This window comes from Hibiscus syriacus, unplaced genomic scaffold, assembly GCF_006381635.1.
Source record: "Hibiscus syriacus cultivar Baekdansim isolate YM2019G1 unplaced genomic scaffold, ASM638163v2 tig00110114_pilon, whole genome shotgun sequence".
Lineage (NCBI taxonomy): Eukaryota > Viridiplantae > Streptophyta > Magnoliopsida > Malvales > Malvaceae > Hibiscus > Hibiscus syriacus.
In genome coordinates, this window is record NW_024062594.1 from 1,844,424 (window position 1) to 1,857,062 (window position 12,639).

Here is a 12,639-nt window from a genome sequence, read left to right on the forward strand (position 1 = left end):
CATCATCTGATCGACCCGACTATACACCTCCACAACGACAGCCATCACATATTCTGTCACATCATCGAGCTCTTCTCCACCATCACCGCAAATAGGCGACCGACAAAGATGCCACGAAGTTTATCTCCCTGTTCTCCACCTCCACCTCAACGGGATGAGTTAGGGGAGTTACGTATGAGGTCAATGCCTTGCGTGAGGATGTCGATACTTTACGCAAAGACGATGGTGCATGGCGTGTTGAGGTGTCTACATTACGCGGTGAGGTAGCCTACGTGAGATGGTAGCACGTTGCAGAATGAGGTTCATACTCTACGCAACGAGGTAAGTTTAAGATTTTTCATACTCGTAATTCATTCGGTTGCTGCCAATACTGCTAACTAGTTTTGTTAGTATTTGTTTTTGGTTTTGTTTTTGTCTTTTGGTTGAAGTAATGCAATCCATTCAAGTTTCAATTTGCAGAAGAAGAATAGTTTACTTTCGCAACACGAAAATGACTATCGCAACGCGGAAATGGCTATCGTAATGCGAATTGAAAATCGCAACGACAAATCGCAATGCGAAATGAAATCGCAACGACAAATCGCAACGCGAAATGAAAATCGCAATGCGATTTGTGTTTCGCGTTGCGATTTTGTCGTTGCGATTTCATTTCGCATTGCGATTTTGTCGTTGCGATTTTCATTTCGCATTGCGATTTTGTCATTGCGATTTTCATTTCGCATTGCGATAGCCATTTCCGCGTTGCGATAGTCATTTTCGCGTTGCGATTTTAAGTTTCGTGTTGCGAAAGTAAACTATTCTTCTTCTGGAATGTTTATATATGTTGTCCTTTTAAATGTTTATATAAGTGTTTACTTCTGGAATGTTATCTGAGCATTTTGTGAACTATGATAGAATAATGACTTGGGTGAATACAATGCTAGTTTGAAACATATTTGTCTTTGTTTAATATCATGTCTATTTATTTACTGATTTATGTATTAATTTTTTTTAGCGGCCCGATAAGGTGATGCTTTACGTCGGGTTTTCCTTGCACGACGAGTTCATGCATCAGACGGTGTGGACGTGCTATTACGTCTCCGTTCACCCCAATGGTACGAAAACTCCGCAAGAAGAAGCCCGACTCACCTGTCATCCCTCAAGAGTCCCTCCAATCGTTCAAGAGGCCCCTATCCTCCCTCAAGAGTCCCCCCACCGTTCAAGAGGCCACTGTCATCGTTGAAGATGTCCTTCCCACCATTTCAGAGTCCGATTCACATGGGGTAATATATCGAAGTATTGAGAAACCCCCACCGGTTCCGGACATGATGGATGAGAGTTGGCTCTCGTATGAGTTACCGGCTAGTACCCTTCCGGTATCTGAAGTGGAGAGGAGACAACTACCGGAAACAATTGTGGATAATACCGATCGGTCTTGGTGGGGTGTGCTATTAGGGGTTGAAGACAGTGGCTATTTCGATGGGGAGGTAAGTCTTATATTTGTCTTATATATGATTTTGATTAATTTTTTTAAAAATTAATGTAATTCACTAATATGTATTTTTTTGTAAAACTCATATCGATGTGTGGGTGTCACGTCTACTAATAATAAGGAAGCTTAGGAAAAATAAAAAAAATTCGTGATATACAATAATGCCGGCGACTTTTCACGCAGTTCACTTGAAGAATCAACGAGATGAATCATTTTCGTTGGGCAATGGACAAGCTAAACTTTATCCTGCATGGTGAGAGGTCGATAAGGTTAGTGTTTATTTTTTAAATTTTTTAAAGGTGTTCATAAATAAGTGCGCAAATAAATGAATTATTACTTATGATTGCAGGTGTTTATCCCTGTTTTGGAACGTCGTCATTGGCTTCTGTCCAACTTCAGCTCCCATCCCTGAAGATAATAGTGTTGACAGCATGATAAATTACATATCACTGTCTGATTTGAGAGATATGATCAAGGGATGGAGCTCTCATTGGCTAAATTCTTGGATAGGATTAATTATTGGACTCATTCTGGACACAAGAAGCCAAAGAAGTTCAATGGCACAGTTGTCAGAGACGAGACCGCGCCACAACAATCGCCGGGAGCCAGAGGGGATTGTGGTCCTCTCGTATGCTTGTGCTTGGCGCGTTTGACGACGGGAAGCACAGAGTTTCTACCTCCCACCGATAGAGATAGAGCTGCAGTAGGCTTGTGGTTTCGGTATTATATGGCTAGAGCAATATATTCGAGATGCTGCCTACCTGCATCCGCCTTATGAAAGTTTTCATTGTTAATTGGTAAGTCAAATGCAAGTTTTGTTAACATATATACTCCTTTTGGTTTGAAAATGTTTGGTTAAGTACCTAGAATTCAATAATTTGATGTTTGTAGGTTTTAGATGTGTAGGAAGTCTTGTTTGAGCAAATGTTTGGTTTCTGCAGGTTAATCCTTAAGTGAGCTGCGTGAAATGGATGTACGGGGTCACAAAGTTGTTGATTCATTGATTCAATTATTTATGAAGAAATAAGAATTATTATTATTTTTTGATTGTTTAATTGATTTGTAAAAAATGATTTGTAAATGTTGATTGTTTAATTGATGTGTACATAATTCTTATTTGTGCTTGTTTAATTGATTGAAATGTAATAGTGATTTGTTGATTTTCAATCTGCATTATGTTGAAGGCAAAACAGACTATCGCAACACGAAACTGACTATCGCAACGAGAAAATCGCACGTGAATGAAAAAATCGCAATGCGAAATGAAAATCGCAACAATCGCAATGCGATTTTCATTTCGCATTGCGATTTCTAGTTGCGATAGCCATTTCGCGTTGCGATTTTTCATTTCGAATTGCGATAGCCATTTTCGCGTTGCGGTAGCCATTTTCGCGTTGCGATTTCCCCGTTGCGATAGTCAAATGAATGTCTAATAAGTGATAACAACTGAACATATCATAGCAATGTTCAAACTCAAGTTACTAATACATGCCTAACTAAAAATGTTAAAAGTGCACACATAAAATACACATAATACAACGTTTGCATTTAAAATCACCTAAGTTAACAGTCCCAAAAGGTGAAGCCGGTTTTGATTGGGATTTTGAAGATGATTGCGATTTTCAGAATCTCGTTGCGAAATTCAGAATCTCGTTGCGATTTTGTATTATCTTGTTGCGATAGTCAGTATCGCATTGCGATTTTCCAAATTCGCATTGCGATTTACTTATTCGCATGCGAATTAGGAAAATCGCAACGCGATACTTACTTTCGCAACGAGATAATACAGAATCGCAATGCGATTTTCAAAGTTCGCAATAGGTTTTAGTTTCAACACAAATTTTTTGTGTATATCTACGCAGAAGCAATAACTCATAACATAATCCCTAAACCGCAACTCATTCCATCTCCATCTATCACTCTCTCCGGCGACATCCGTTCCTATATCCGTTCCTACATCCTTCCCCATCCGGCAACAGGTCTTAGTTTCGCAGCTCGTTTGTTAGTAAATTAATTACAACCATGAAATCATCTAATGTTGATCATGTTTGGATAGATTTGTGTTTAGAGGGTCATGGGAGAATGTTCATGGTGTTTTACAAATATATGCCTTTACCCATGAATCTTCAACTAAAACTGTCATTAAAAAAGTTAACTTATGAAACTCTAATGTTACGTGTTTCAAAGAATTGAATTTAGAGCCCCTACGTGGATTTAGGCTATCTTATCAGGAATGGTAAAGTTATTTGTTACGACAATGAAGATGTTGAACGATTCATTGCTTACATTAGTGTTTCAAGTGATGATGTCACATTGTATGTGTTGAACCTAGAAGTAGTATTGTTGGGTCAGTAGCGGGTAGTAATCAACTAAGTTTTTCTCAAACCCACAACCTTTCTCTAATCCAAATCCCAATCAACTTTCAGCACCAAATTCCGGTTTTCGTATTAACCAATTAGACGATGATGAGCCAAGAGAAAAAATTGTGAGTACTAGTCAGTATTCGAAATTTGATCTGGTCAATACCCGGACTTTGATATTGGTCAATACTCGGATTTTGATGATGTTTCAGAAGAAAGAAACAGACCCTGCGTGTAATTTTGATATTGATCAATACCCAAATTTTGATGATGAAACAACCGTTGCCGAGGAAGATGTTGTTGATGATAATGAGGAGAATTGGAGGCTGTGAATGAACATGTTGAACATCCATTTGTAATTCATATAATCCTGAAGAAGAAAAAGAAGAAGAAAAAAGTCCCCGAAGAAAAGAAAATGTCACGGGAGTATAATGGAATATGCCAGAATTACTTCAGATACCGGAAGAAGAGTTGGTAAAGAAAGCAGTTGATTGTTACACAAAAGTTATTCGTATCAAGAAAGATGATTGTTTTGATACAAAGAAAGACTTGATAGCTTTGTATACGAAATGTGTGGAAGATGGCTATCAACTAAAAGTTAACAAATCAAGCAAAGATCGTTTCGAAACAAGGTGTATGATTGACAAAAACTGTACGTGCGTATGATTGCAAAGAGGATAAAAGATTGGAAATGTTTCAAGTTAGGACTTTTATTGATAAACATACATATTCAAGAACCCAAGTTTTTCCTAACCATAGACAGGCAAACAAAAAGGTGTTGGGTGGTTTTCTGGCTGAGTTAATGTTTTGAATGGCAGGGTATATCGGGGACATGAAATATGATGACATGAATGCTCGGTTCAAGATTAGTATATCATATTCTCAAGCTTGGAGAGCAAATGTTATGCCTTGGAATTGTTGAGGGGGGTCGCCAGAAGCATCGTTTGCCCAACTGCCGGCTTATTGTCACAATTTAAAGCTGAAAAATCTGGGTCGGTAACTCATATCAAAAACAGATAGAGATGGACGCTTTGAGTTGTGTTTAGCGCTATTGGTCTTGCGGTTAGTAAATCAATATACTTGTAACTCATTTTGTTAGTTACATGCATTTCACATTTAAATGATTATATTTCTTGTGTATATTATTTTGTAGATTCGTTCGTTATTACTATGCGCCCAGTATTATAGTTGACGGAGCACATTTGAAAGTCGATACCTGGAGTAAACTTATTAGCAGTAGCCATGGATGCTAACAATGGGTATTGCCAATAGCTTACGGGGTTGGCAAATCTGAAACCTCTGATTCATGGACATGGTTATGGGGCATCTTAGGGAATTGCATAGGTCTATTAGCAATCTGAAAATCATATCCGATAGGGCAAACTCAATGACACACTGTTAGAAGGTGTTTCCAGATGCTTTTCATGGACTTTGTGGTGTTCATTTGTATAGAAATCTAAAATCAAGGTTGCTGGTATAAAAAAGCACAAATGGACATACTGGAAGGTTGTAAAGGCTTATCCGGGAAGTGGATTTCAATAAGCATATAAACTGTTTAAGACGTGTTTGCCTCAGTGTGCTCAAACACTAGAGATGTCGTGTTTAAAGATGGTCAAGAGTACATAACTGGAGCAATATGGTTTCATGACGTCTAATAGTGCAGAATCAATCAACGCTCTAAGTCGTCATTCCCGGAAATTACCCATTACTATGTTAATGGAGTTTTTTCGAGCCTCTATTCAACAGTGGTACTACAAGAAAAGAAACCATGCAGGTATTATTCTTGAATTCGTAACTTATCATATATTTTACTAAGTATAGTTATTTAAATTTACAGGAAAATTGGAACATCGTGTTACACCATGGACTGAAAAAAAGATAACGAAACGTGTTGTGAAGTCAACGTCATGGAGAGTTGAACCATGTTCAAACACTTTGTTTGAAGTACTGGATAATAACTTAAATGGGTTGTCGTCTAAATGCAAGGACATGTAGTTGTATGAAATGGCAAACATCTGGTTATCCGTGTGGTCATGTTATAAAAGTTGCTCTTCATCTAAACCAAGATGATCAAGCACATACGCTATGGATTGCTACACTACAGAAGTATATCGACAGAGACTTATGCCGAGATTGTCTACCCTATTCCACAATCCTTCTGAGTGGGACATACCAGATGACTTACAAACAGTTTTGCCACCAGCCATGGACAGAAGGCTACCTGGCCGACCAAAAAGTCACGATCGTATACCGTCTAAGGGTGAAGAGAAGAAGAGATCGACATGTAGTCGGTGCAAGGAAAGTGGTCATACAAGGTTGACATGTGGATCACCAGTGCCATCACAATCATCTTTTCCTCTACCAAAATATGGATCATCATCAAAACCAAAGCTCATATGGTGTCAAGAAAAAGGCAATCAAATCACATCATCTTTAAAATCCAATCACAACTGGCTTCACCTTTTGGGACTGTTAACTTAGGTGATTTTTAAATGCAAACGTTGTATTATGTAGATTTTATGTGTAACTTTTAACATTTCAGTTAGGCATGTATTAGTAACTTGAGTTTGAAAATTGCTATGATCTGTTCAGTGTTATCACTAATAGGCAATCATCTTAATGTCTATCGCAACGCGGAAATTACTATCGCAATGCGAAATTTTGGGACTGTTAACTTAGGTGATTTTTAAATGCAAACGTTGTATTATGTAGATTTTATGTGTGAACTTTTAACATTTTCAGTTAGGCATGTATTAGTAACTTGAGTTTGAAAATTGCTATGATCTGTTCAGTTGTTACACTTAATAGGCAATCATCTTAATGTCTATCGCAACGCGGAAATTACTATCGCAATGCGAAATGAAAATCGCAACGAGAGAATCGCAATGCGAAATGAAAATCGCAACGCTAATTTCGCAATGCGAAATGAAAATCGCAACGAGGGAATCGCAAGCGAAATGAAAATCGCAACGCGAATTTAATTTCGCGTTGCGATTCTCTCGTTGCGATTTCATTTCGCGTTGCGATTCTCATTTCGCATGCGATAGTACTTTTTGCCTTCAACATAATGCAGATTGAAATCAACAAAATCAACCATTACATTTCAATCAATTAAACAAGCACAAATAAGAATTATGTTAACATCAATTAAACAAATCAACTTTTACAAATCACCTTTTACAATCAATTAAACAATTAAAAAATAAGCAATAATTATTAGAGAAAATAACACTTCTACTATTGAATCAACTTTTGCAGCCATACATCATTTTCACGCAGCTCACTTCTGAGATTAACCTGCATAAACCAAACATTTTCTCAAACAACACTTTCTACACATCTAAAACCTACAAACAGCAAATATGAATTCTAGGTACTTAACCAACATTTCAAACCACAAGCCTATAAACATACCAATTGTTTATGGACATTTTATAACGCGGATTCAGGTAGGCAGCGTCTCGTATATATCGATCTAGCCATATAATGTCGAAACCACAAGCCTACTGCAGCTCTATCTATATCGGTGGGAGGTAGATACTTTATACTTCCTGTGATCAAACGGTCCAACGCCAAGCTACGAGGAGACCACAATCCCTCTGGGTCCTTTCGTTTGTTGTGGTGCGGTCTCGTCTCTGCTAACTGTAATATTGAGCTTCTTTGGTTCTTGTTTCCAGAATGAGTCCAATAAGTTATCGCATCCAAGAATTTAGCCAAATAAGAGCTCCATCCCTTAATATATCTCTTAAATCAGCCAATGATATGTAATTATCATGCTGTCATATACTATGCCTTAAGGGATGGGATCTGAAGCTCGACGAGAAGCCAATGGTACGTTCCAACAGGGATAAACACCTGCAATCATAAGTAATAATTCATTCATTGCGCACTTATTTATGAATACCTTTAAACTCATCTAAATAAACACTAACCTTATCGACCTCCCACCATGCAGGATAAAGTTTTAGCTTGTCCATTGCCAACGCAAATGATTCATCTCGTTGATTCTTCAAGTGAACGGCGTGAAAAGACGTCGGCATAATTGTATATCGTGTATTTCTTTTATTTTCCTTAAGTTTCCTAATTATTAGAAGAACACCCACGCATCGATATGCTGTTTTACAAAAAAGACATATATTAGTAACTTACATAAATTTACAAAAAAATAATAAAATATAACTTACCCCTCCATCGAAATAGCCTGTCTTCGACCCTAATAATTACGCCCCACCAAGACCGATCAAGCAACAAATAGATATCATCATTGAGCTTGCATATGTCAGTGAAACACCCTGGCTTCGCTCATGTAGATAAAAATCAACTGCGGTCTTGCCCAAAGGGTGTTATCAGAATTGTGTCGGTAGTTGTTTCCTCTCCACTTCAGATACCGGTATGGTACTGGCCGGTAACTCATACGAGATCCAACTTGAATCCATCATGTCCGGCACGTCAGAGGGTTTCTCAAGAATCCTACATATGACGCCATGTGAATCGGGCTCTTGAATGGTGGGAGGGACCTCTTCAACGATGACAGTGGCCTCTTGAACGGTGGGAGGGGACTCTCGAGGAATGATAGGGGCCTCTTCACGATAGGAGTGGACTCTTGAGGGATGACAGTGGCCTCTTGAACGGTGGGAGGGGACTCTCGAGGAATGATAGGGGCCTCTTCAACGATAGGAGTGGACTCTTGAGGGATGACAGGCGAGTCGGGCTTCTTCTTGCGGTGTCTTCGCACTATTGGGGTATACGGAGACTTAATAGCACGTGCACGCCATCTGATGCGTGAACTCTGTCGTGCAAGAAAAACCCGACGTAAAGTATCCACCTTATCGGTCCGCTAAATAATTAAATACAGATATCAATAAATAAACAGACATGATATTTAAACAGTGAAAACAAAGACAAATATATTTCAAACTTTCAACCAAAGACAAAACAAAGACAAATACTAACTTCACAGTGTTAAAGAATACACAGTTTAGCAGAATTGGCAGCAACCGAATAAATTTACTTCAACCAAAAGACAAAACAAAAAGACAAATACTAACTTCACAGTGTAATAAACAGTTTAGCAGTATTGGCAGCAACCGAATAAATTTACTAAGCAATCTAGTGAAATGGTTAATTTAAGTGAAATTACGAGTAAATTTATCATCAAGTTAAATATGGAAAATCTTAAACTTACCTCGTTGCGTAGAGTATGAACCTCATTCTGCAACGATACTACCATCTCACGTAGAGCACCTCACCACGTAAAGTAGACACCTCCACACGCCATGCACCATCGTTATCGAGTAGAGTACCGATCTCCTCACGCAAGGCATTGACCTCATCACGTAACTCCCTGATCATCCCGTGGAGGTGGAGAACAGGGAGATAGAAGTCGTGGCATCTTTGTCGGTCGCCTATCATGAGGTGATGGTGGAGAAGAGGCTCGATGATGTGACGGGATAGGTGATGGCTCTCGTTGTAGAGGTGTGTAGTGGGTCAGGTGATGGCTCTGGGTGAGGTGATGGCTCTCGAAGTGGAGGAAGTGGAGGCTGCTCATTATTCGTGCCATCAAGAAAACGCTGACTAGCTTGCCACCAATCGGTGCAAGCAGCTCCGGGGTGTCAGTCTAATTAATGGAATGTTGGCCTCCTAAAAATATAAAAACTCAAACAAAGTTAAACGTCTACTATTAATAACTTGTTATATGATGTATTTGTGTAACTTACATTATTTATTGTCGCATATGGTATTAAGTCTTCCCAATCCAACAGACGTTCCTCTTCCAGGAAATAGCCCTGGGAATATCATTTGAAGTTTTTATTGCATTGTCTTCATGGCGGGAAAGGCCTCGAATATCCAAATCTACAAACAATAATAACAAACATTAGTAATTGTTAAATAATTAATTATAATTTTGAAACATATTATAGAAATTCTTACCTAAAGGCCAAACAAAGCTGACAAAGTGTATTTCGACCCATCGCCCCGTAAACTTTTGCGGTCATCAAAGGCAGACGACAACTTAGTCTAGGTAGCTTTCCATATACGAACCCCATGAAACAGATTCCATGCATTTAGGTCCTCTACCAATAATATAGCTCCTGAGGAATATGTTGTCTGGCCTCTCTGCCTAAAAAGCCGGCATACAAAGTAGTATAAGGCATACTCGGACAACATCGACGTCATTCATCCGAGTAAAACCATCTTTCTTATTAAACAATTTCTTCATGTCGTCGACGTGTAAGTTCGGCTTCTCTATTGACTCATCAGGAAAAACCCTGGATAACCATGATGGGGGGTGATATGACGAGTGTACTCTCAGCCATGGCCCGAAGCAGGTTTCTTCAAACAATTTTCTTTGTGCAGTTGAAAGCTTCGAAGCAATTGTAGTGGCTAGGGTAACTTTATTCCTTAATGTCAATGAAGCCGAAAAAAATTTCTACAAAAACAATAAACATACCAAGTTAGATATACCAAAAACTACACTGTCAAGATATACCAAAAACAATAAACATAAATAGTAGTTTATTCTTGAAACTAAAATTTGCAACACTGTTTTGTCTTTTGGTTGAAATGAAAATCGCAACGAGATAATGAGAATCGCAACGCGGAAATGACTATCGCAACGAGAGAATCGCAACGCGAAATGACTATCGCGACGAGAGAATCGCAACGCGAAATGAAAATCACAACGCGAAATGAAAATCGCAACGCGAAATGAAAATCGCAATGCGATTTTGGTTTCGCGTGCGATTTTTATTTCGCGTTGCGATAGTTATTTCCGCGTTGCGATTTTCATTCTCAAAACTATTCTTCTTCTGCATTACTTCAACCAAAAGCAAAACAAAGACAAATACTAACTTCACAGGCTAAACAGTTTAGCAATTGGCAGCAATCGAATGAATTTAATAAGAAATCTAAGTGAAATGGTTAATATTATTGAAATTACCAGTAAACTTATCATCAATCTCAATAAAAAACCTAAAAATGCAAAAATTTCAAAATAAAAATAAAAAGAACTAACCCTCGGAGGTTGATTTTCCATTTCTGAATGATTGTGAGGGATTTTTGACTGTGAATGGTTGTGAGGGATTTCGCCGGCGATGGGGACGGAAATCTTCGAAGATGGGGACGGATTTCGCCGTAGAGAGTGAGAGATGGAGATGGGACTGAGTGTTGTGATTTTGGGTTTGAGGTTATGAGTTGCGATTACTGTGGACGGTTCAGTTTCCGATTTATTAAGAAAAAATTCGTGTTTGGAATTTGAAAAAAAAAACGCGTTAATACGAAATGGCGCTATGTAAATCGCGTTGCGAAAGTCAGAATCGCGTTGCGAAAGTCAGTATCTCGTTGCGATTTTGTATTACGCATTGCGATATAAGTATCATTGCGATAGTCAGTATCGCATTGCGATTTTCCCAATTCGCGTTGCGATTTACTTATTCGCATTGCGAATTGGGAAAATCGCAACGACACTGTAGACCATCGCAACGCGATTTCCAACTATCGCAACGCGAAATGCAACGCGAATTTGCGATAATGGAGATCGCGTTGCGAATTAGCGATCGCATTGCGATTTTGTTGTTCATTTTGACAAATCCGGAAAAAATTGGTTAAAATCGTATATTATAAGGCATTTTTGGTCACTGAGGCGATTTTCTCTTTTATTTATTATTATATTATTTCACACTCCAAAAGGAAGTGTAAAAATTGTATATATTTTAGATTAATAATAAATTAAAAAATAAAAATCCATATCTTATTAACTAAATAATTTATAGAGAAAAATAGAGTTGATGTCCATTTTGCAAAATAACTTTATGTAAGTAAAGGTTTTGTCATATTTATAAATGAGAAATAAAATATCACTGTTAAATTTAATATGTAAAAAAATTATATTAACAAAGAGGCTAAACTTTGGTGCATGCTATGGCCTATGAATGTATGAATAACAAAATATCATATCATAATTAAGACTTTGAAAATAAAACAAATAAATTAAAATAAATCCTAAACAAAATAAAAAAAATCAATTGTATCTCAGTCTCTAAAATTATATTTCGTTATCAATCTGGTATTTAAAGAATTTTTATTCAATTTGATTTTTGAATAGGTAATTTGATCAATAATATATGTTAGATATGATTCTTTTAAAAAAAATTATAAGATTTTGAAAAAAGTTCTTAATATTTTAAAATTTGAAAGATATTTTATAATTTTTTTTTTAATTTAGTATATATATTATATCAGGTGATACGCTTTTAAGTGGTTACATGAAATTTTTGTAACAAATAAAATAAAACAACATGTATTACAATTTACAATCGAAAACAATAACGGATTTAGAAATATTTTTTAGGTTGGGCGCATATATATTAATAACAGAATTTTTTTCGTATGAAACAGACACAAATAAAATTTGAGGATGAATATCATTAATAAAATAAACAATTAATATGAAGAAATTTAGATTTCAATATCTATCACTTATTATTGAAAAGTTAAAAGATTAAATTAAATTAAAAATATAATTTAATCCTTAAAAAACTTATCAAAAGATTCTTAAATGAAAAAAAAATCTATTTGGATTTGAATAATTTTGCAGGAAAAAAACAAGCAACCAACTACCTGCCATCTTCATTAACTAATAAGTCCCTCCTCACGAAGGTAAATTCTAATGTGCTTTGCTTTGCTTTACTTTACTTTTGCCTTGTCTCTCTTACAGTACGATACAAAGAAGAAGCAAAGCATATTCCCATATATCAACGTGTACTTACTTGTTGGATAAATTCACTCCTCGCCATTCTTATTCGTAAA